Consider the following 24,207-nt stretch of genomic DNA (forward strand, 5'->3'; position numbering starts at 1 on the left):
TCCAATCCTTATGTTCACCAAAAATAGAGTTTCTTTTGGAGATGGACGTTTAAGTCATTCACTTAGACGTTAAAGGGATGGAACCAACTAAACCACCAATTTTTGGATGTGATTTTACTGGAGAGATGCTAGGCATTGATTTACACATCACCATTAAATTCAATGGAAATTACAGAAACTAGAGAGTTTGTGAATCAATTTGGAGGATCCAGTCCATCGGCCAAAAATTTGTGACCTCTTGGATGGAATTCCTGAGAACTACCTCTTGTCTCAAAATATTCTGCAGCTCTTCTTTTGATTAGCCGATGACCTGATGTGATATCATAATTCCGGTGTGGCCGGCAATCTAAAAAAAGAGCCGCGGATGCTGACGGGTAAGAGGTGGTTCTCAAAGTTCCTTTTCAAGGATCAAAGATCACCGACATTGGGTCCAGTGAATCAATTCTCACCAACTCTTAAAGGAAACCAACCAAATTTCCCAATCATATGCTTCTTTAACTTTCATTGGAGAAGTGTCCATCTATGGATATCTCTGTTAAATAGTACCAACCACCGGGATTTTCCTACATAAACTAAATCCAGTGCTATACTGGCACTATCATGCTGATTCTAAACTTACCTTTAGTTGCGAGATTGGATGTATACTTTCTGAAATATAGGCAAGTAAAGTTTGCAAAGTACACTGTTACTTGATTGATAGCAGCTACAGAATATTTAATAGGTGGGTCGGGTTTTGCTAGTTATTCCCGCCCCTGTCTGTCTGCCTGTCCTTCGTCCCTCTTTCATTCCCCTGTAATAACAGAGACAGGGGGAGGAAAAACAGGCAGGCAGATAGGGGCGAGAATAACTAGCAAATCCCGACCCACCTATTAGATATTGTGCAGCACCTATCAATCAAATAACAGTGACTTTCACAAACTTTACTTGCCTGTATTTCAGAAAGTATACATCCGATCTCACAACTAAAGGTATGTATAGAATCAGCATGATAGCGCCAGTATAGCACTGACTTTAGTTTATATAGGAAAATCCTGGTGGTTTATCCTCTTTAAATGTCATCTTGCAACACTTGTTAATAGTTGGTATTTCCACCAATGTGACCCTTATGCCATGTCTGATATGCAAAAAACCCATTTAAAGCCATTTAAGCCAATGTTGGCTCTGGTTAAACCTGGACTTTACCAATGGTTATGGTTTGTCACAAACCTTTGCACTTTGTTAATGAATCTGTCTCCAAGATACAGCCATATATCAAGAGGTAGCTAGTTTATAGAATTAGATTCGCAAATGGAGGTCTACCGGGTTCTCTCTACCTGCAACAATCGTTTCCGTTAAGCAACAAAACAAGAATAATTTTGGCAAAAATAACTTTATTCCGATAAGTCTAAATCAAATGAGAACATAAGACTCCTACAATAATGTAGAAGACGTTTTATCACGTTCTTTGCTGCGGTATTCTTTCTCGGGATCGTTATACTGACAGCCGTATTAAGCTGTGAATAGGAATGGGCAATAGAATTGCTATTAGGATTTCTAATGTTTCCTCTTTGATTTAAGGAGCTGTTAATGCATTACTCAAGTAGCAAAAAAAAATATTCCTTCAACTCCACATAACGTGCCATAGTGGTTAATGATCATTCCACCTCATTATTCAACATAGTGTTTGTGTAACCATTTTTTGCTAGATGGAAGGAACAGACTCGCCTTATAGTTTATGTCTCCATTAATATGCTACTATAGCAGCATCGAATAAACAGATCATAGCTTATGTAGCTCAAATACAGAACTCATCCACCTACAGTAACTTAAGGAAGTTTTCCAGAACTTTGGTAATTTTTTCCTATGAAGCTAAGAACTTACAGGCAGGTAGTTGCTAACTACCTTCCTCTTTCTTTTGACTGGCTCAGGTGGTGGCTCTCCTACCTTTGACGTACGTCAACAGAGCAGCTCCTTCTCTTAAGGCCCTGTCACACACAGAGATAAATCTGCGGCAGATCTGTGGTTGCAGTGAAATTGTGGACAATCAGTGGCAGGTTTGTGGCTGTGTACAGATGGAACAATATGTCCATGATTTCCCTGCAACCACCGATCTGCCAAAGATTTATCTCTGTGTGTGACAGGGCCTTTACGCTCTGCTCTGTCATGCTTGTTATAGTCATTAAACAGGTGGTTCAATATTCTGCAATAGTGGCCACATCTCTGTAAAACTGATAGGGAAGGTTTTTCTAAATACCTTGTTCAGCCAATTCTGCCTGTTAGCGGCGCTATTGAAGTCCGCTCATCCCCATACAGTAACCCCTGGGCTCTGTGACCTCAGACATCCGGTGATGTCAGGTCAACTGGAAGTTGACCTGACATTACCATGGCTGGCCCCAGTCTCCCTGAGTGACTGGGCTGTGGGCGACATTTCACCGCTAGTCATAGCCCAGCATCACAATCCAGCATCTCGCATGTTCTCCTTCGCTGCAGAGCACTGCAAGCAGGAGCTCTGCTGGACTGTGACAAGAGCGGTGAGACGCCGCCCACAGCCCAGTCACTCAGAAACCCTGGGGCCAGCCATGGTGATGTCAGGTCAACTAGAAGTTGACCTGACATCACCGGACATCAGAGGTCACGGTCGAAGCCCAAGCAATCACAAAAAGCGGACCGCAATACTATTGGCAACACAAAGTATTTGAGAGAAACCTTGTTTCTCAGCACCGGACATTAGAGGTCACGGACCCCGGGGGTCATATGATGGGGATGAGCGGACTGCAGTAGTGTCGCTCACAGGCACTGTTGGCAAGACAAGGTATTGGAGAGAAACCTTATTTCTCAACATTATATCGATGTGGCTTGGAAAAATAAGTAGTGAACCACCCCTTTAAGGAAGCAAAGATGGGACAATACCACTTGGCCGTGAAATCATCCACGCACAGAGGATTAAAAAGGGAATTTTATTTGTCCTGAAGAAGGCAAAATTGCTCTCAGAAATGCGTTGACGAAGAAAAATCACCGCTTTTTAATCTTCTGTGCCCGGATAATTCCGCGGCCTTGTCCCACCTTTGCTATCTTAAGGATTAACACCTCCAGGGATGCTGCAGCAGCTGTTCATGTCTTTGTAGTAGTTGTGGCTTCTCACAACTACCGCAGGTGAGCCTGTTTGTCCTTACAGACCTTATACTCTCTCTTTCTGCGCTACTTTTTTCTTTCAAGTTTACCTCGATTCCTTTCATACTAGTTGACAGCCGGCGTCCAACATTTAGGCAGCTGGCAACTGACTGTCAATCAGCATGACAATCCATCATTAGAGCAGAGCGGAAGAGAAGAAGTTGCTCTGTCAACTTGAGATCACGAGAAGCCACAGAATTGCCTGAAGAATCAGTCCGTGATCACTCTGAGCTGGCAGAGATCGAACAGGCACTTATCAACTACCTGCCTGTAAGTTCTTAGTACTAAACCAGAAAATAACTAAAGTTCCCCATAACCTATTAAGCCAATCATGTAGACATTTATTGGAGAACCCCAACTTGTAAGTAAATATTTTGCATATATTACCTTTAAGGCTGGATTTTCATAAAGCATCACTCATTCGTTCATACACTTTCCAGTCAAAAAAGGTGTAAGACCATTGGTCCATATGAGACATGAAGTAGTCTTTTCCATAGATAAATAATAAATCATTATAATTAGGTCTGCTCTACCTGGTACATTTTATTAATTATACCTGTGCTATTATAGATTATGAGATACTTAGCATATTTTTAAAGAGTAGCCAACCTGTATCATGTTTTTGTAGTAACTTTTAAATTGCAAGCAGATTGATGGGGGTCTAGGTCCTGAAACACACACTAATTTCTCCAAAAACTTCCCAAGAGTGCGCAGCTCAGGCAACAGGAGCCCCTGACTAAGCACACATAGAGCGCGAAACACATTTAATAGACAGCACAGGCGGCGAAGCTCATGCTTACCACTGAATCTACGCTATTCTGTGTGCGATCAAGACATGGTTGGCATCAAAATGGCCTGCATTTAGTAATGCATTCAAATCGACTGATTTAAAGGGGATGTCCATTTTGGAATACTATTAATACTATTGATAATTTAAAGAGAGGAACATATGTTCAGGATCTCCCCCCATCTCTGTGCCTGTATGCATAAAGACTATACTGCGTGTCCTGTCCCGTCATTATTTTAAATGGCCACAGTGTAATGTGTAATTTCTCCTGTGGGGGCGCTGCAGGGAAAGTGAGCACTTACTGATCACTTACAGTGATCGCTGGGTCAAGGTCGCTCTTTTTAATAAGCTTCTAATAAGTATTCATAGTCCATAACAGAGAACCCCTATATGTCAGACTACTAGAATATGTCTAATTATCAAGCGGAAAAAAAAATGTATCATAGATAAAGAATTCACAGAAAAGGTCGTTGAGATTTAGAAATGGTCTCATGCTCGTTCTGTTTATCATTCCACTCACATCCTTCATCCTTTTTTTTCCATCTCTACGTTTTTTTTCTGGTGGTTTAAACTTTGACGTCTTTGCTGTAAAAGGCCAACAATGAGCCAGTGCCAAAGTCCCATTATGCTTGCCGCATATTAATATGTACATGGTATCATTTCAGTGATAAAAATGCATTGAATTGTTTTTCTACAGGGATCCGTTTGTCAGTGTGCTAGATTGCCTAATAGCATATACTGTATAATATGTTGCAGAACCATTACAGGCTTGATGGAAAATATGGTGCAAGTAACGTATCTGGTGGAAGACAGTGCTAGCTTTGTTCGGGGGGACCCTCGGTGCATGGATTTGAGGGGTTCCTATTCATTTTTGGTGCCCCTTTTCAATTTGCACCGGGACCCTAGGAATGAAAACTTGGCCAACTTCTAAGTGTACGCATTACACGCCCACCAGAGATCAGAACCCTTTTGATTTTCCTACATCCGCAGGAAGACTGAAGTATCATCCGCCCAATTTGAAAGCCATTGGCTAAGCTCCAATACCAAGCCTGTAAATCTTTCCAAAAACTGGGGTAGGTAATCGGATTTTCAAAGATCAGGTTGATACTTTCTAATATGACGTTCCCGTCTAATTGCAGAGGGTCCTGATTTCTTTGGAGGTCTCCGTAACAGACGTAATAAGGGGATACATCGCTGGTTACGTTGATGTCAGATTGTCATTATTTGCACCATGTTATTAGATAAGCCATTTACTTTTCTATTGGTGTGGTTTACTAATGTGCTTTCTTCTCATGGTAATTTTTGCAATGAATGGCTTCTGCCTAAAAGGTCTATTTGTCTTAAAGAGGTGGAGGACAACATTTGGCACTTGAATAGTATGGCCACTCTAAGGTTGAATGGGATAGAAGCATGAGGTATCCATCCCTTGCTGCAGTCATGGGGCTGTTGATGAGCGCCCCAATGTTCAGACTCTCATTGATCTAACATTTATCAAATCTGGAATTTGGGTTCCAGATAATTACATTTTTATTGCCTCCTAAGGGATTCATTGGCAATGAATTTCATCTGGAAATTGTTGATGGTCATGGAATCCAGCAGTGTCACCTTCCTAACCGGAAAGGTGCCCAAGTCTCTAATAGAGATGTGTAAATCTTCTCTTTTGGTTTTACGTAATATTTTGCTTCAAATTTCTAAGCTGATGAATCCTAAGCATCTCCAGTCCTCAAGATACCTGCTAAGCCTTTATCATGTGAGTGATATTTTTAGGGATTGTTTCTAATATGGGACCAAAGGACATGTAGAATAGGCTATCAATACTGGATTGGTGGAAGTACAACCAGTTGTATCCCAGTTGGTCGAGCTTTGATACTTGGCACAGTGGCTGGATGAAATGCTGTGCTTGGGTGAAAGAGAACCTGTAAGTTGGTTGGATGTGGTCCCCACACTCTTACTGCACCCAAAGAAAAAAGATTTATCCAGCTCACCTGCTCCACGGAGACCATTAGGTTTTGGACCGTACACGGAAGGAGAAAGTCGGCAAGACTTGAAGCTGAGGGTCCAAGAGAATTTCAGCTCTTAGTGCACCCAGTCTGCTTTGATTGACATCCGGCAGGATGTCATTGATGGCAGAGTGGTCGTGACTGGTCACCGTTACAGCTCCACCCAGATGGCTGTCGTAAAACTTCAATATCTTCATCTTACTAAATCCAATTTTAACAGAAAAGCCCCTGCACAGGTATTTGTGAGCTCCATAACATGTTGCCCACATGGTTTTTTAACAATATTTTGCTGACAGGTTTCCATTAAAGGGATTGTCTACTAGTTTTACTTTGATGGCTATCCTTAGGATAGATCATCAATGTCTGATCGACCGGGGTCCGACACCCAGTATCCCCACCGATCAGCTGTTCTTGGTGTCGGTGGTGGCAGCAGACAGCCAGAAATGCTCAGCTCTGGAGCTGCTCCAGCTTCTGACAGTGGCAAGGTACCGCACATCCGCCTCCTATTGACTTGAATGGGAGGCGGATGTGTATTATGCGGGCACTAACACTATCAGAAGAAAGACAGGGCAGCTCAGGAACTGCTCTCACCGCTGGCACCGAAATTAGCTGATCGGTGGGGTGTCAGACCCCGGCCGATCAGACATTGATGACCTTTCCTAAGGAGAGGCCATCAATGTAAAAGTAGTGGACAACCTCTTTAAAGCATTCTAAGAACACAGATGAACAGCGGTAGACTTCAATTGTGAAAGTTTTGTTCTTTTATTAATCCAGGTATGTGAAAAAACAGCAACCACAATGTTTGTGGAAACAGGGGGAGAGGGTACACACAGGAGCACTGAGCCGGACGACGGCTGTTTCTCTTTTAAGCATTCTGATACCCCAGATTTTCACATTGGACTCTCACCAATCAATCAATATTGATAGGATTTTTAAATTATGGAAAAACCTTACAGAGATGGGTCGAAAATGGGGAACCAACCTCTACGATGTCTTTGTGTCCTTATAGGTTGCAAAGACGGTGGGGGGGGGGGGTTCTAGTTAGACAACCCCTTAAAATTTGTAAAGGAACGACTTCCTTGTGCTGATACTGTGTGTCAAGAAAGAAAAGCGTATGAGCATTATATTCCCGATGACTATTCTGTGCCAAAAGTTGTCCTTCCCTATGATATGGGTATAAAGCTTGCGGGTATATATATTATATGAGAATTACAGAGTCTAGAAACATGTCTGGGAACTAGGAGGATTTCTACTGTTGTATAATATTTATTTTTCTTATGTGTATGTAATGTACATTGATCCCCCACAGAGGTAATCTGCCTTTGTAGATATAGGTCAGATTTTATAAATGGTATGAAGCCGATCTTCAGATGTTTTAATTAAAGATGCAGAACCGGAGCATTGTGTTTTAATTGTGTGCTGCTAATTATACTGAAGTGTTTGCTACATTGTTTTTCATTGATGCCTTAGCTTATAAAATCTCACTGGAAAGTGATCATTACTCTCCTTCTTTCATGGATTTTCTTCTTCTTGTGTCAGCGCTCCACATGTTCTTATTTTACTGATAGTTTAAATGCGATTTCTATATTCTCATGCCTGACCTGCATACACATGATATTAAATATTTATGCTCATGCATATGTAAACCTCCAGTCATCTTCTTTCTTGGAGATGTTTGCTAGTTCTGTCAGCACAGAAACGGAGGAACGGTTTCTATGTAGAAGGGAAGATTTTTCGGTAGGAGATAAAACTTTCAATAGACAAATTCCGAGTCTGTTCGCGGTGTGCCAAAATTGACCCAGAAGTCCACCAGATGGTCCACCATGCACATCAACACTTGTCTTTTGGGCTGACTGACTGTTTGGTTACACTTTTTTGTTTCTTCACTCATTGCAAAGATTCTGTTCACTGCCCTATGAGATTTTGATATTTGGTCAGGGGTCCAGATCCCCAAAAAAGGTGATGCAACCATCTGTACCGACCCATCCCTAAATCACGTCTATGACATCTCACTAGGGCCCTGATTCTTCAAAGTGATTACGCAATAGTTATGCCAAACAAAAGATCTGACTTATAGCAATTTTACACCAGTTTTGCCCATCTCCGACAAAATAGTCAGAGCTGGGGCGTAACGGGGGCGTAACGCTGAAGCTCACCTCATTCACAATGAGCTGTGGTGTAACCTTATTCCAGAAATCTTACTCCAGCCCCTCTTAATTAATCCGCCACCTCACAGTCTAGAACGCCGCCCCTTCATCAAGACTAGGGTGAAGAACACCCCTTCATCAAGACTAGGGTGAAGAATGCCCCATCATCAAGACTAGGGTGAAGAACGCCCCTTTGTCAAGACTAGAGTAAAGAATGCCCCTTCATCAACACTAGGGTGAAAAACAACCTTTTGTCAAGACTAGGGTGAAAAACACCCCTTCATCAAGACTAGGGTGAAGAACGCGCCTTTATTAAGACTAGGGTGAAGAACGCCCCTTCATCAAGACTAAGGTGAATGCCCCTCCATCAAGACTAGGGTGAAGAATGTTCCTTCATCAAGACTAGGGTGAAGAATGTTCCTTCATCAAGACTAGGGTGAAGAATGTTCCTTCATCAAGACTAGGGTGAAGAATGTTCCTTCATCAAGACTAGGGTGAAGAAAGTTCCTTCACCAAGACTAGGGTGAAGACTGCCCCTTCATCAAGACTAGGGTGAAGAATGCCCCTTCATCAAGACTAGGGTGAAGAACAACCCTTGAAAAAGACTAGGGTGAAGAACATCCCTTCATCAAGACTAGGTTGAGTAACATCCCTTGATCAAGACTAGGGTGAAGAACGTCTTTCTTGATAAACTAGGGCCTATGTGTCCTATGAGTCCAAATGTGGTTCCTTTCATCTTATAAAAGATTAAATGCTCAGACCCCAATGTATTCGGTTCCACTTCCATATAAGTCCATAAAGTATTGAGTATAGGTCTTAGATACACCAGTCTGGGGAAGAACCAATAGCCTCTCATTATTAGCTCTCAGTTATAGAATTAAATTTAGCTATACAGATCTTTTTTGGAAATTATGCAAAATGCAATATCTTGTAACAAGATGTCTAAACTTCACTTCAACACTGACAGTAACAACAGCTACTTATACCGTAACTATGTGTAATCTGGCAACAACAAGATCTTTCACATTCTGGATTATCAGCCATAAAAGGTTTAGAAATTGGAGGAATCCCAAAATAAAAAATTAACATTTGCTTGACTTTAACATGCTAATATAGCAGTGGTTTTCTTTTTATAAAGGGAATATGTCAGCACACAATGACTGCTCAAACCAGGCACAGGCACTCGGTGCACCCTTGGTGTGGCCAAATAGTTCAGTTCACCTTCCCACCTACTTGTTTTCCACCTTTCTCCACCCTTTCCTGGCTCCTGTAGAGCCAGAGCTGTCAATCATGAAAGAGTAGGGCGGAGACAGAGGGAAACAAGTAGGTGGGAAGGTGCACTGAAGTGTTTGGCCACACCAAGGGTGCACCGAGCGTCTCTGCTTGGTTTGAACAGTCATTTTATGCTGACAGATTCCCTTTAAAATAATTTTTATGCTGCATTTTCTACTACTTTGAATTGAACTGAAGGAAATCTATTTTTTTTTAATCCAAGGAAGTTTCTAATTGGTTCTCAGTCCATTCCTTTTGGTCTTCAAAAAATTATGTTTTATATAGAAGTTTTGTTCTGAAAATAAAAGGGCTAAGGGCTCGTGCAGACAAACAGAGTTTCGAAGTGTACTTGGACCAATAATATGTAATGAAGCAGTTCAGAAGACCCAATTTCTCCCTTGGACCGACTGTTCTGAGGAATAAAGGCGGTGTTACACGCTACGATTTATCTGACGATCTCATGAGCGACATGACACGCCCAGATCGTAGTTACGATTTGCTGAGATCGCTCATAGGTCGTTTATTAGCGGTCACATGTAACGATCGCACAAGCGATGCAAACTCGTTCAGTGATATATTGTTTGACCAAGGCGGTCGTTTGAATGTTGCTCGTCGTTGGCAGGGTGTCAAACGTACCAATATGTCTGCTGCGTTCCAAACGACGAACAATATTTTGAAACTGAACGACGTGTCAACGATCAACGATTTTCAACCTATTTGCGATCGTTCAGAGTCGCTCGTAGGTGTCACACGCAACGATGTCGCTAACGATGCCGGATGTGCGTCACGGAATCCGTGACCCCGACAACAGATCGTCAGATAAATCGTAGCGTGTAACGCCGCCTTTAGAGTGCAACTTGCATGCTCTACTTCTGATTATCGGCTCGCACTCGGCTATTCAAGTCTATGGGTCAGTGGAAAAAAAAAATTCGACCACACTAAGATGACATCCAAGTGCGGTCCGATTTTGATGGACTGACGAATGGAGAAGTTGGAGAACCTTTTTTTTTTCCTCCACATCTGAAAAAAATGTATCTCACCCTGATCAAATTCTAATCATAGCCTAACCAGAGTATGACTAGCATAATCGGACAGATTTTCTTGGATGTGGAGAATATGGTTGTGTGTCCCTAGCCCTATAATAACAGACTTTACTTTCCTGGGGTAAAGATCCTATTTAAATCCCTCGTGCTACAGTGTGGGAAAAGCAGTGCTACTAAATGGCCCATATTTATACCAACACAAAATAAATGGTCGCCAACTCTGTGGAACTCCCCCAAAAAATAGAGAGGTGCAGCTAACGACTCCCAAAATCCCCAGGAAAACTTGTTTTGGCAGCATCCAAAAAGTGTGGAGGGTCATAGCCTGATAGGAATATAAAATATCAATCGCACTCTACAAAGACGTCAAGTAGGGCAAAACATGTTTTAGTAAATGTAATATGAGTATAAAAAGACATAATCAAGAAGTCATTCACAAGTACAAGTCTTATATTAAGACCTCAGTTCCACCTGCACAGAGTTTCCGATGTGAGAGCAACCAAAGTGATATGCTAATAACCCTCTGCTGCGGGTGTCAGCCGAGGGTCATGCGACTGTGTTCTGATCTTGCGATCGTATCACAGCTGCAGAGAAGAGGGAGGGAAGACTTTCTCCTTCTCCTCCGCTGTCTGTCTCTGCGTATATCGCACTGCGTTCGGATAACATGTGAGTGTAGTGCAAAGTCTCACACGCTCCCATAGACTTGAATGGGGGGGTGTCAGTCGAGACTCGCCGCCAAGCATGCTGCAATTAATTTCTCATGCCGACATGGCATGAGAAATCAATTGCAGATGGACAGTGCTCCATGCTTTTGCACTGGTGCGAGTGCAATACGATATTCTACCAGGTTGCACTCTTCCATGCAAAGCACAAGTGGAACCAAGCCCTAAGGTAAAGAGGCTCACATAGTTCAATCCACAGGTAACCAGGGGTGTAACTGTCTTGGTTGCAAAGGTTGTGAGTATGATCTGGCCCGGAAAAAAGGAATACCCATCAGGAGGGGAGAAAGATCCACCCATCACTGCTTTCAAATGCTATCCCCATCCTCATGATGAAGTTGAAAACCGTGGAAGAACAGAGAGACGTTGGCTCCCCGCATGACCACTTAATCTGGCAAGCCATAAACTGCTTTTCGTCTGTGGCCTGTCAAACAGCTGAAACACAGTCAGCATGTTGGGGCGTGCGATGCCATCACTTCATGGTGCCGCCTGCGTCGGGCTTGCTGCATCGAGAAGGAGCAGGGCTGCATTTCTTCTCACCGGAGCAGGATGGCTCGAAATTCATAAAAAAAAAATTTAAAAGACACAAAAAGGTAATGGAACTACAATTTGTAGGGGCATACACATGGAGGCACAAAGAGGTATTATTAATAGTAACAAGTGAATAGTTCGGTATACGTGTGCTCTTAAAGAGGACAAACCACCAGGATTTTCCTATATAAACTAAAGCCAGTGCTATACTGGCGCTATCATGCTGCTTCTATACATACCTTTAGTTGTGAGATCGGATGTATACTTTCTGAAATACAGGCAAGTAAAGTTTGTGAAATGCACTGTTATTTGATTGATAGACGCTATAGAATATCTAATAGGTGGGTCGGGTTTTGCTAGTTATTCCAACCCCTGTCTGCCTGTCCTTCCTCTCCCTGTCTCTGTTATTACAGGGGGAGGAGGGCGGGAGGAAGGACAAGGGGAGGAAGGACAGACAGCAGACAGGGGCGGGAATAACTAGCAAAACCCGACCCACCCATTACATAATCTGCATCTGCTGTCAAGCAAGTAACAGTGCAGTTCACAAACTTTACTTGACTATATTTCATAAAGTATACGTCCGATCTCACAACTTAAGGTATGTATAGAATCAGCGTGATAGCGCCAGTATAGCACTGGCTTTAGTTTATATAGGAAAATCCTGGTGGTTCGTCCTCTAACCCCTTAACGACCCATGACGTACTGGGTACGTCATGGATCGTGTGCAGCTAAGCCCCGCCCCCTGCCGCCGGCAGGCGGCGGCGATCCGCACACATATCAGCTGTTATCAACAGCTGACATGTGTGCCTGCTAGCCGCGGGTGGAATCGCTTCCACCCGCGGCCATTAACCCCTTACATTTCGCTGCCAAAATCTAGCAGCGATATGTATATGGGCGCCGCCATGACAGTCACTTACCCCGCCCCACCGGAAGTCACGTGACATGATCACGTGACTTTCGGCGGTTGCCATGGTAGCACAGGGTCATGTGATGACGCCTGTAGCTAACATGACTCACTTCCTCTCAATGCCGGAATACAGCCGGCATTGAAAGTGAAGCAGCAAATCTGCAGTTCTCAGCTCTGTAGCTGAGATCTGCAGATAGTGCAAAGCGATCGGATTGCTGATCGCTATAGCCCCCTAGGGTGACTAGTAAAATAAAAAAAAAAGTAAAAGAAAAGTTTTAAAAAATTAAAAAAAAAAATAAAAAAACCTAAAAGTTCAAATCACCCCCCTTTCACCCCATTGAAAATTAAAGGGTTAAAAAAATAAAAAATACACACATATTTAGTATCGCCGCATTCAGAAATGCCCGATCTATCAAAATATAAAATCAATGAATCTGATCAGTAAACGGCGTAGCGGCAAAAAAATTCCAAATGCCAAAATTACGTTTTTTGGTCGCCGCAAATTTTGCGCAAAATGCAATAACAGGCGATCAAAACGTAACATCTGCGCAAAAATGGTACCGTTAAAAACGTCAGGTCGAGACGCAAAAAATAAGCCATCACTGAGCCTCAGATCCTGAAAAATGAGAACGCTACGGGTTTTGGAAAATGGCGCAAAACGTGCGCCACGTTTTTTGGACAAGCTTGTGAATTTTTTTAACCCCTTAGATACAAGTCAACCTATACATGTTTGGTGTCTACAAATTCGCACCGACCTGAGGCATCACATAGATACCTCAGTTTTACCATATAGTGAACACAGTGAATAAAATATCCCAAAAACTATTGTACGATCACACTTTTTTTGCAATTTTTACGCACTTGGAATTTTTTTGCCGTTTTCCAGTACAGTATATGGTAAAACTTATGATTTCATTTAAAAGTACAACTCGTCCCGCAAAAAACAAGCCCTCATATGGCATGATTGATGGAAAAATAAAAAAGTTACACCTCTCGGAAGAAGGGGAGCAAAAAACAAAAACGCAAAAACGGAAAGTGCCCGGGGGCTGAAGGGGTTAACAAGCATTTGATGTTCATATGGGCACGACTCGAGTACCAAAATATTATGGAAGTCAATGGAGAACTCGAGCATTTTTCCAGAAGATTTTCTCCAAGTCTTTAGGGCATCTGGCTAGTGGCAAAGGATGAGGTGGCCTAAGTGTGATTTCATGTGCACGGAGCAAATGGTAAAGTGAAGAAGCAAGATTTCCATCTACAAGGTGCGATGTGTTTATAATGGGATTCACCATCTATTTAGCATTCAGTGGGAAAACTGATTTCTTAGCACACAATAGCCCTGGTGAAGCGGAGCACCATATGTAATAAAGTATAAGAAAATGCTATTTAACAATGCAATGCTCATTATTCAGTAGCAGGATTTAGAAAATGCAAATGTATTTGTACTACCATGAAGACTTTACAAAGCTCCTCCAGTGTGGTTATATCTTAAGAGGACCCAGGGGGCCATAATGGACAGGTCCACAGGCGGCATAAGCAACAACTCCGACTGTGCATTTTACTACTAATGAATGTCAGCAGCTTTGTGAAGTCAGATAACGATCAGTTCAATGTTCAATTATTATTATCATTTATTCCTGTTGCTTCAACATATTAGTCCTGACGTGCCCCCATTAAAGAGATATTCCAGTCTATCGGCTGCTGCAGACAAGAAGGATCAATGTGTCAGTCAGAAAGGGGCAGGGGCACAGCGGAGCACTGAACATTTTGGCCATATATACCCAAGGATTAAATATTGTTTTCTGAATAATTAAAGCTTAGATAACTATACAGACATGATTTTTTTATGCTATGTGCACACATCGCTTTTTTTGCGCTTTTCCTTGCTTATTTTAATGAATAAGAGCAAGGAAAACGCATCCCAGCAAAGTCTATGAGAATCATAACTTTTTTCCTTGCAGATGTCAATTGTTTCTGCGTTTATTTCCTGGGTTTCTATAATCCCCTGCAGTGCTTTATCACTACTACTGCAGTGCTTTATCACTACTACTTCAGAGCTTTATCACTACAGTGGATTATATTGCTGTATTTTGCCTCACACACCATGCATACAGCATGGTGTGTGAGGCTCTTCGCAGCTCAGTAACCTGGGGTCGTCATGGAGATAAACCAGGGTTACCATGACAGCGATCAGGTCCCTGTGATCGCAGTACAGGGACCCAATTGCCAGGGAGAGGTAAGCGATCCCTCTTCCTGCCTTCAAAATACTGCCATCACACAGTAATTAGGGGGTGCGCGGTCCACTCCAGGCAGTGATAGCTGGGTCCTGGCTGTAACATCAGCCGGAGACGTGGCGGCGATTGCAGGGGTACAGCATCTGAACCCCTGTGATCGCCCTGACTAAAAAAAACACAAATAGAAGCAGGAAAAAATGCAAATGAAAACACAATTAAACATGTGCTTTTTTTTCTTCTGTGTTTTTCCTGCCAATAAAATTCTTTATTTATGTACAGAAAGAAGCACATAAAAAAGCAACATGGGCACATAGCTTAATGCCAGCAAAGTCTATGACAATCCTGAAGGGTTATGAACACGTTCAGGATTTTCTCCTTGAAGATTTGGTTGCAGAAAAAAATCTGCACCATGTCAATTCTTTCTGCATTTTTTCTTGCGTTTTCACCATTGAAAGCAATAAAATAAAACAAAAAACAAAACACGGGGCATATCTCGGCAAAAATGCACCTTTTTTTTCGCAGCATTTTGCCTTCCAGGAGATGCAGATATGGTTGCAGAATGTCTGCAACCAAACCTGCAATGTGTACACATAGCCTTATAGGGGGTAAGTCTCCTATATGGCCGTCTCCTTAGTGTAAACTGAGTTTTGAGCCTGACAGACCGCTTTTAATGTTTTCCACTAAAGTGATTTTTTTTAAAGCTGAAAAATGTAGCTAGTTTTGGTTTTAGACTGAATATTCCAATGCCGCCCGGCCGCCTTACTGACAATGCAACTACTGGTAAAAAAAATTTACTTTTTTTTCCTCTCAATCATAGAGGCAAGGTGGTGCGGCTGCAGCCATCGCTCACATTAAGGCCTCGGTTCCACTTGCGTTTGGCACGGACGAGTGCAATCCGATAAAACATTGGATTGCACTTGCACCAGTGGGGCAGTGTCCATCTGCATTTGATTTCTTACGCCATAATTTCAGGAGCAATGAATCGCAGCATGCTGCGTTTGGCAGCCATGCTCGGCTCACGCACCCCCATACAAGTCTGGGAGTGTGTGAAACATCGCATTGGCCTCGCATGTCATCCAACCACAGTGCGATGTACGAGCAAACTGTAAGGCCTCGTGCACACATTGAGTAGTTAGTTTTCTACCTCAGTACTTGTAAGGCCATGTGCACACGTTGAGTATTTGGTGAGTTTTTTTTAACTCAGTATTTGTAGTCAAAACCAGGAGTGGGTCAATCAGAGGAAAGTATAATAGAAACACGGGCACCACTTCTGCATTTATTACCCATTCCTGGTTTTGGCTACAAATACTGAGGTAAAAAACTCACCAAATACTCATCGTGTTCACGTGGCTTTAGAAATACAGAGGTAAAAAACTCACTAAATACTCAACATGTGCACGTGGCCTTACAAATACTGAGGTAAAAAACTCACTAAATACTCAAATACTAAGGTAAAACAAATCATTAAATACTCGTGTGCACATGACTTTACAAATATTGAGGTAAAAAAATCACCAAATACTCATCGTGTTCACATGGACTTACAAATACTGAGGTCAAAAACTCACCAAATACTCAACATGTGCACGTGGCCTTACAAATACTGAGGTAAAAAACTCACTAAATACTCAAATACTAAGGTAAAACAAATCATTAAATACTCGTGTGCAAATGACTTTACAAATATTGAGGTAAAAAAACTCACTAAATACTCAACATGTACATGTGGACTTACAAATACTGAGGTGAAAAGCTCACTAAGTACTCAGCGTGTGTACATGGCCTTAGAAATACCGAGGTAAAAAACTCAAAATACTCAATATGTGCACATGAATTTACAAATACTGAGGTAAAAAGATCACTAATTTGTGCGTGCACTTGAACTTATAAGTACGGAGGTAAAAAACTGAGTAAGTACTCAATGTGTGCACATGACCTTACAAATACTGAGGAAAAAAACTCACTAAGTACTCAACTTGTGGATGTGGACTTACAAGTGCTGAGGTAAAAAATTCACTAAATATTGTGTGCATGTGGACTTAAAAATACTGGAGTAAAAATGCATTAAATACTCAACCTGTGCATGAGGCCTAAAACCGTAGTCACACTTGCGCGAGTCTTGCACCTCATCAACTGCTACGGCTGCACTCTCTTCCGACAAGAGCTGGTTGGTTGCATTTACCTTAATTGCAGCTGTGACACTCCTGTCCGGAGAGTGTGCGACTGTGCCGGGTGATGCGATGCGAGACTCATACGAGGCACTCGCAAGTGTGACTCCGGCCTAACTCAAAGTGCCTGGACAGTATAGTGATCGCTGCTGTGAGTGTTGACTGTAGCCATGACGACACTCCTCTATGACTGAAATCGGCAGCTCCTGGGAGGAAAAAACCTAATTTTCTCCCAGTACCTACGATTTCAGTAATTTGGCCCTGCAACATTTACCTACTGATTAACCCTATATCTGCAGGAAAATATTTTCCAAGGTGACAGGTTCCCTTTAATATGTAAATAACTCTAGATGAATCTTATGCACCTTACTCCGGCAGACGCTGCCTCAAGACTGGCGTACAAAACGTTGGTCTAAAGTGTAGGCTGACCTTTGCAGATAAAAAATAAAACTTTAGAAGAAATAAGCATAAAAGAACACAAAGCATTTCTGTCTTATCTCGTCACTCGCACAGATATTGCAGCAGGTGACAAACAAGAGATGCTTCTCGAATTCCCAAAGTGCCTGCAATAGTCACAAGGCAAAACATCCCTTTTTATCCTCCTCACTGAGGGAAGTGGAACATTACTGCAGTCAGAATGGAAATGATTCTGCTGAATTATCTATATGCAAGAGCAGACGAATAAGTAAGCCAAGGACGAGAGGGAACCATTATACAGAATCACCGTTTCTTCACATCAAACCATATTACTGTTCGGAGTGGTTCATAGCTGAAATTGTATTCTGTGTTGTTTCTTAAAGCTCTTACCATTGTATCCTACCATTAAAAGCCTAAATATGCTTCCCAAATTGCTGATTTTATCGAAAAGTAAGAATCGCTGCAAATGCAAGATATAAGTTGACGCCGTGTGACCAAAATTGTTAGCAATTTTAGTTTTTTATTGTCACGACTCAAGGATTCTTCCATTAGGGTACACACACACGAGCATATGACTCGGATGAGTGCAATGCAAGAAAATTAGACCAATGTCAGTGAATAAGGGAGAGCAGATGGTCAGCTTTTGTTCTCATCCAGATTCTGGATGAGCGAAAAGTTGTAGCATGCTGCGATTGTCAGCGAGAGACTTTTCACTCACGCCCATACAAGTCTATGGGTGCAAAAGAAACATCGGACTGCATTCGGATGACAATGGAGGAGACGGGGAGATTAATCCCTCCTCCTCTGCAGCTGTGGTCCGATCTCAGGATTAGATAACAGTTGCATGACACTGTAACGCCTGCCTGGATCCACAGACTCAGATGGGCTGTAAAGGGGAGGCTAGAGGGACGCCACTCTCCAAGCAGGACCCCCAGAACCCTGAACCCCTTTAACCCCTATACAGGGATTTGGAGTTACACAGGGCTCTGGAGATCACTACCTGTGGAAGGCTGCAGTACGATGAGAGTAGTAGTCAGGCAGGGTCAAACCAGGAATTGCGGAACAGGGACAGAATCGTCAGGCAATGACGTAGTCAGCAAACGTAGCAGAGGTCAAATCCGGATTGGGCAGCGAGGTACAAAAACAGTAGGCAGGAGGGTAGTCAGAAAACACGCAGAAGTCAACACGCAGGAATCACCAACAGAATAAGACGTAACAGGAGCCAGGAAAATCAGAACTATCTCTGGCAGTGGTCATGTGACAGGAGGGGGAGTAAGAAGGGTGTGGTGTCTTCCCATTGGCTGGAGGTGAACGCTGGCAACTTCAGCTGGAAGACACATGCCACCCACAGTCAGCCAGCGGTACTGCAGATCCCAAGCTAACCCAGCCCAGTGGATGATCGGAGCCTGCGCCCACCGGTGCCGCTGGCATCGACTCCTCTCCCATCACCAGCACCATCCATGGCAGGAACACGGCATCACCTGGCGATCGGAGCAGAAGTCGCTGTAGCAGACTTCGGCGGTGACGTAACAGTACCCCCCCCCCCTCCACGAGGGGCCTCCGGACCCTCAAAACCCGGCTTCCCAGGAAATTGGAGGTGAAACTGCCGGACCAGACCCTTGGCATGAATATCGCTCGCAGGGACCCATGACCTCTCCTCAGGGCCGTAACCCCTCCAATGCACCAAATACTGTACCGCCCCTCTGACAATACGGGAATCAAGTATTCTCTGTACCTCATACTCCAAGTTACCTTCAACCAAAACAGGAGGAGGAGGGTCACTGACTGGGTGAATGGGGACATGATATCTTGAGGAAGGACTTATGGAACACATTCGATATCTTGAAGGATGGGGAGGTTGCAGGCGGAAAGCTGTGGGATTAATTACCTCGATTATCTCGTAGGGTCCAATAAACCTCGGACCCAGCTTAGCAGAAGGGACCTTGAGTTTAATATTCCGTGTGGATAACCATACCTTGTCCCCAACTCCAAGGCTAGGGCCCTTGGAACGTCTCTTATTAGCAGAGGAGGCTTGACCAACCTTTGCCTTCTTCAGGTTCTCTTTCACCTCAGACCAGATAGCCTTTAATTTGTCCACAGTTGATTCAGCCTCAGGAGTATCCACCACAGCGGAAGAAAAAGAACCAAAACGTGGATGCAACCCTAAATTGCAGAAAAAGGGGGTAGTCTTGATGGATTCGTGATACTGATTATTAATAGCGAACTCAGCAGATATTCCACCCAGTCAGACTGACGGTCAGACATATAACACCGGAGATATTGTTCAAGGGTTTGATTGGAACGTTCGGTCTGACCATTGGTCTCTGGGTGGTAGGCAGATGAAAAAGATAGCTCTATATTGATCTTTATACAAAGCGCCATCCAGAATTTCGAGACGAACTGTGTTCCTCGGTCAGAAACAATATTTTCTGGAACCCCGTGTAACCGCACAATATGCCTAATAAACAACTTGCTAAGAGTTTCAGAATTGGGTAATCCAGACAGAGGAAAAAAATGACACTGTTTGCTGAATCTATCCACTACTACCCAGATACAGGTCTTCCCTTCTGAGGGTGGAAGGTCAGTGATGAAGTCCATGGAGAGATGTGTCCAAGGGCTTACTGGAGTAGGTAGGGACTGGAGAAATCCGGCAGGCTCGAGCACAAGTTTCACAAGCCAGTACATATTCCTTACAATCTTTCGCTACGGTTGGCCACCAAAAATTCCTGGTTACTAATCGGAGGGTTTTGCCAATACCAGGATGACCTGCCAGCACAGAATTGTGGGATTCCTGGAGCACCTGTAGGCGAAGTGAGGGGGCGACAAACAGTTTATGGACAGGAGTGGTTTCAGGAGCTTGGTCTTGGGTATTATGGACCTATTCTATCAAATCTAAGGAAACAGATGACATAATAATGCCTTTAGCTAAAATATGCACTGGTTCAGAGTTTTCAGACTGAGAGGGACAGATGCTACGGGAAAGTGGATCAGCTCTGGTGTTCTTGGTACCGGGCCAGAATGTTACCACAAAATCAAATCTGGAGAAGAACAATGCCCACCTAGCTTGCCTAGGATAGAGTCTCTTAGCAGATTCCAGATAAGTGAGGTTCTTATGGTCGGTGATGACTGTGACCTTATGTTTGGCGCCTTCAAGGAAGTGGCGCCATTCCTCAAAGGCCCATTTAATTGCCAACAGCTCACGATTACCAATGTCATAATTTCTCTCTGTGGGAGAAAACTTGCGGGCAAAGAAGGCACAAGGACGAAGCTGAGTGAGAGAGTACCTTGTGATAGCACCGCTCCCACTCCAACCTCGGATGCATCGACTTCCACAATAAACGGGCGCATAAGGTCAGGCTGAACCAGAATCGGGTCTGAGGAGAAACATTCTTTTAATTTTGAGAAGGCATGGATCGCCTCTGGCTTCCAATTATCCACATCAGCCCCCTTTTTAGTCAAATCGGTGAGGGGTTTGGCAATTTTGGAAAAATCTCTAATAAATTTGCGGTAATAATTAGCAAACCCAAGGAAACGTTGCAAGGCTTTCAGAGACTTGGGTTGTACCCACTCCTTAATCGGTTGAAGCTTAGAGGGATCCATGCGGAAGCCTTCTGCAGACAATATATAACCCAGGAAATTAACCTCTGCCTGAAAAAAACCACATTTCTCATATTTAGCAAATAGGGAGTTCTCCCTGAGTCTCTGAAGTACAGTGCATGCATGTTGGACATGTGACGTACAGTGCCTACAAGTAGTATTCAACCCCCTGCAGATTTAGCAGGTTTGATAAGATGCAAATAAGTTAGAGCCTGCAAACTTCAAACAAGAGCAGGATTTATTAACAGATGCATAAATCTTACAAACCAACAAGTTATGTTGCTCAGTTAAATTTTAATAAATTTTCAACATAAAAGTGTGGGTCAATTATTATTCAACCCCTAGGTTTAATATTTTGTGGAATAACCCTTGTTTGCAATTACAGCTAATAATCGTCTTTTATAAGACCTGCTCAGGCCGGCACAGGTCTCTGGAGTTATCTTGGCCCACTCCTCCATGCAGATCTTCTCCAAGTTATCTAGGTTCTTTGGGTGTCTCATGTGGACTTTAATCTTGAGCTCCTTCCACAAGTTTTCAATTGGGTTAAGGTCAGGAGACTGACTAGGCCACTGCAACACCTTGATTTTTTCCCTCTTGAACCAGGCCTTGGTTTTCTTGGCTGTGTGCTTTGGGTCGTTGTCTTGTTGGAAGATGAAATGACGACCCATCTTAAGATCCTTGATGGAGGAGCGGAGGTTCTTTGCCAAAATCTCCAGGTAGGCCGTGCTATCCATCTTCCAATGGATGCGGACCAGATGGCCAGGCCCCTTGGCTGAGAAACAGCCCCACAGCATGATGCTGCCACCACCATGCTTGACTGTAGGGACGGTATTCTTGGGGTCGTATGCAGTGCCATCCAGTCTCCAAACGGCACGTGTGTGGTTGGCACCAAAGATCTCGATCTTGGTCTCATCAGACCAGAGAACCTTGAACCAGTCTGTCTCAAAGTCCTCCAAGTGATCATGAGCAAACTGTAGACGAGCCTTGACATGACGCTTTGAAAGTAAAGGTACCTTACGGGCTCGTCTGGAACGGAGAAAATTGCGGTGGAGTACGTTACTTATGGTATTGACTGAAACCAATGTCCCCACTGCCATGAGATCTTCCCGGAGCTCCTTCCTTGTTGTCCTTGGGTTAGCCTTGACTCTTCGGACAAGCCTGGCCTCGGCACGGGAGGAAACTTTCAAAGTCTGTCCAGGCCGTGGAAGGCTAACAGTAGTTCCATAAGCCTTCCACTTCCGGATGATGCTCCCAACAGTGGAGACAGGTAGGCCCAACTCCTTGGAAAGGGTTTTGTACCCCTTGTCAGCCTTGTGACCCTCCACGATCTTGTCTCTGATGGCCTTGGAATGCTCCTTTGTCTTTCCCATGTTGACCATGTATGAGTGCTGTTCACAAGTTTGGGGAGGGTATTAATTAGTCAGAAAAGGCTGGAAAAAGAGATAATTAATCCAAACATGTGAAGCTCATTGTTCTTTGTGCCTGAAATACTTCTTAATACTTTAGGGGAACCAAACAGAATTCTGGTGGTTTGAGGGGTTGAATAATAAATGACCCTCTGAATAAACTTTTCTCAATTTTTAAAAAAAAAAAAAAGAAATAACATTCTTTTTTGCTGCAGTGCATTTCACACTTCCAGGCTGATCTACAGGCCAAATGTCACAATGCCAAGTTAATTCGGAATGTGTAAACCTGCTAAATCTGCAGGGGGTTGAATACTACTTGTAGGCACTGTAGCATCAGGACAATCAATCAGGATGTCATCCAGATAGACCACCACATATTGACCACAAATATCTCTGAAAATGTCATTAACAAAGTTCTGGAACACAGCCGGCGCATTACTTAATCCAAAAGGCATTACCAGGCACTCATAGTGTCCCTCTGGAGTGTTAAATGCCGTTTTCCACTCATCTCCTTCTCTGATGAGGATTAGGTTATATGCTCCCCTGAGATCCAGCTTGGTGAACCACCGGGCTCCTATGAGCTGGTTAAACAGATTGGGGATGAGTGGCAGAGGGTACTGATTCTTTACAGTAATATCATTAAGTTCACGGTAGTCAATACAAGGTCTGAGGCCACCATCTTTCTTATCAACGAAAAAGAATCCAGCGCTGACTGGGGACCTGGATAGTCTGATAAACCCTCTCTGCAGACTGTCTGCTATATAATCTTTCATGGCCTGACGCTCCGGACCAGAAAGATTATACATTTTACCCTTGGGGAGTCGGGAATTGGGCACCAAATCTATGGGGCAGTCATAATCTCTGTGCGGAGGTAATTTTTCAGATTCAGATACAGAAAAGACATCAGCAAAATCCCTGAATGCATGAGGTATGAAGATAGGTTCAGCTCTAGTCAGGTTAACAGATAACGACATATACGTCTCCTGACACTCAGGGCTCCAGCGCACAATCTCACCCTGGTGCCAGTCTATGACCGGGTTATGTTTGCGCAGCCATGGCATGCCCAATACCACTGCTGACATCAGATTCTCAAGAACAAAAAATGACATCGATTCTACATGCAGAGCACCAACAAGCATGGAGATTTCTGGAGTTACAAAAGTAACCACACCCTGAGTGAGGGGTGCTATCAATAGCAGATATTCTAATAGGTGCATTTAACTTTAGCAAAGTCAAACCCAGCTCTTTTGCTACAATAGTGTCTATGAAATTAGCAGCAGAGCCACAATCAACAAAGGCCTGCAGCCATACAGATTTTCCCTGGTGAGACAATGAGACAGGTAACATTAACCTCATAGGGTCCGCAGGGAGTACCTGGGCACCTGAACGGGTATCCTGGGGTCCGCTCAGGTGGTGCTGCTGCCTTGGAAGTGATTGCCCCTCTGATCCAGGCACTCCATATTTGGCTCCACAACGTGATCTGCTCCCTTGCAGTCGACGGGACTCTGGGCATGCTGAGGTAGGTGCTGCAGCAGAAACTTGGACCTGAGCAGACCTGAGATCATGTGTGGCGCCCCTGACCTGGTCAGGCACCACTGAGTACTGCACCCATGCTGGGGACAGTACAATACAGGTAATCCAGAAGGCTGACCGGGGTGTGGAACACAGGCGCATAGTGATCAGGTCTCACACATGTACCCATGAGAGGACCCCTGGGGATCCCAGGAGGGGGCAAGCCTTCACCTTCACTGGAATAGTGGAGGGGGCCAAAAGCCTCCATCTCCTCTCAAGGGGTGTGGTAAGAGAATCTGGTTGCTAGGTGGCGTAGGCAAGAA

This window comes from Anomaloglossus baeobatrachus, chromosome 7 (assembly GCF_048569485.1).
Source record: "Anomaloglossus baeobatrachus isolate aAnoBae1 chromosome 7, aAnoBae1.hap1, whole genome shotgun sequence".
Taxonomy (NCBI): Eukaryota; Metazoa; Chordata; class Amphibia; order Anura; family Aromobatidae; genus Anomaloglossus; species Anomaloglossus baeobatrachus.